Below are 2,569 nucleotides of genomic sequence, written 5' to 3' on the forward strand. Positions count from 1 at the left end.
CCGTCACTTTTACACTAAAATTATACTACAAAATGCCCTTGTCTTCTGCTGAAGGATTCCAAATGAAACATGGCCACTGATCAGCAAAATCAGCCGCAGCTCATCCTTCTGCTTCCGGACTCTGACCCAGAAGATCCTGTTGTCTGTTGGAGTGGTGTGCAGAAAGATGTAATCCTCTCTCACCACTCAGAGCAGTATTGGTGGGGGCTCTGCCAACTCGCTCACATCCATATCTGAGAGCACCCACAGGGCGCTTGGCGGGCATGATGGGCTCCCAAAGGGGCTGCCACCTTCACCGTGTTCTTGCCGTAGAGCCTCCTCTCATAGTCCAGGCAGCTGTTCCCCAGAAGCCGCGTTGAGGCGGAATGGCGGCCGGCTCTCCTCACTTGGCCGTGGGCCTGCCCGCAGTCGTCCGCCCCTTGTGCTTCATGAGGTAGGCCATAACCAGTGCCGGCGAGCGGCTCAAGCCCACTGCCGCAGTGCACCAGTGTGCCCCCGCACCGGTTGCCGTGATGGTGCCGCACCGCCGGTCGAAGTGGTCCCCGAGCGCGGGGCATGGGGCAGGTCACACAGGGACACGGACACACTCCACCCCGGGTAGATGGGGCAGAGTGGGACAGCGTGACATTGATGATGAGGGTTAGCCTTTGCGGTTGACAAGCCTGGTTGAGAGCAGCGTCAGCCCCACTCAGAAGAGTGTGGGGTGATCTGGGAGCAAGCATTGTATTGCAGGGGGGAAAAAAGATACCTATCAGAGGACTGATAAAGCTGGGAAACATACAAATGACACAATGGTATCTTAAAAGGACTTGAATAGACACAGAGTAATCTGGAAAGACAATCACTGTGTGACAGGAAGCAACAGATTGCCCACTTCTTAAAGCATATACTATCCCCACACAAAAAGAGGTTATAATGTGGCATACTTAACATACAACATTATAAAACAGACCAAAATAGCAACTTTACGCAAATGTCTGATGGAAACTTGAATAGAGCTGATATAATCTTAAAGACAGCGATTGAGCTACAGGAATATGCTTTCACCATTATCAAACAACTGGGCACTTCCTTTAAAATTTGCATGGGAAAAAATGAAACCTACATCATGGTCACTAAAATGAAGACATTATGGTCATATATAGACATATTACACCTAAAGGAACACTATATGCATCAGAACTCTTGAACAAATAGCACCCCCTTCCTCCCAGGTCAGTACATTGAAGCATGTGTTTTAGGCACAAAGTATGCATTTTATGGTTTAAAACTTGCAACATAAACTTTTATGCCAAAGTTTTAAATACATGATTCTCCTATATCTGCCTCTAATGTAATTGGGGCTTTACAACAGGTCATTGTACCCTCTAGGAGTATGTCCACTTTGTTTACATGTGAGTGTGTACATCTGAGCTGTGAGCAGGAGCACTTAGTGTTTCACAATCCCTGTTTATGTGTTGTTTGTGCAAGGCTGTGTTCAGCAACTGACCTGGTCCCTCTGTGTGGTCTTTGCCTCTCCCGTTTGAAGGGGCTTCTGTTCTGGGACTTAATGTTAGGGTAGAGAGGAGAGACCCCTTTGGCCCACTAAGAGACCCTAAAAAGGCTTTAAGGTCATAATGGCCAATGGAGAGGGAGATTAAATTTAGACTAACTCAGCAGCTGGGGACTAGCCCAAAGAGGACTTACCCATTCATGTTCCTGATAGCTGTGCATTTAGTAATGCACTCACATGCATGCAACAACCTACCAACAATACAGTATAATAATAATAATAATAATAATACAAATACAAATAAACAGGAAAAAAGAAAGGGCTTGGTAGAGCTTATACAGCGTTTATAATGACAGATACAATGTAGGCTAATGACAATATCTATATTTATAAAATACCTAATGACAATATGCAAAATGGCAAGTTATTAAAGCGCCTGGAGACAACTGTATTGTTCTGAAACTATATAAATAAAATTGAATTAAGTAGGATTTAACTGAACTGCTGAACTGAACTGAATTCTGTCTGGATGAAATAAATTTGCCTTTTTAATTTAAACCCACTGTTCTGACTAAAGACATTTTTTTTTCAAAATGCAATCCATTTGATATTACAGGCCTATTATAGTCCAGGCAAAGTAAACCATTTTGGAGCCAATAGAAATACATTTTCAGCATAGATAATTTCTATGAGGTGTCCAGAACAACATACTAAAAGTCCTAAGAAATCCTAGTTGAGGAAATATGTTTAATTCTCATCCATCCGAGATGTAAATCCATATCCATCCATCCTAAAGCACTGTGCTGAACAGCTGTCACCGGTGTTTACAGACATTTTTAACTCCTCACTGAAGTCATGCCACGTACCAGCCTGTTTCAAAACCTCGACCATCATCCCCGTCCCCAAAAAAACAAAGATCAGTGGACTTAATGACTACAGACCCGTTGCTCTGACCTCTGTTGTGATGAAGTCATTTGAGCGGCTTGTGTTTGCGGCATCTCAAAGCCATCACTGACCCTCTACTGGATCCCCTCAGTTTGCCTACAGAGCTAACAGGTCTGTAGACGATGCAGTAAA

The 2,569-nt window shown here is 44.2% G+C and overlaps 1 pseudogene; it reads right to left on the bottom strand.

Moving 5' to 3' along the window:
* Positions 1-221: 221 nt before the first annotated feature.
* LOC116221927 lies at positions 222-722 on the bottom strand (annotated as a pseudogene).
* Positions 723-2,569: the final 1,847 nt, after the last annotated feature.

The sequence above is a fragment of the Clupea harengus genome, chromosome 9, assembly GCF_900700415.2.
Source record: "Clupea harengus chromosome 9, Ch_v2.0.2, whole genome shotgun sequence".
NCBI classification, from domain to species: Eukaryota; Metazoa; Chordata; class Actinopteri; order Clupeiformes; family Clupeidae; genus Clupea; species Clupea harengus.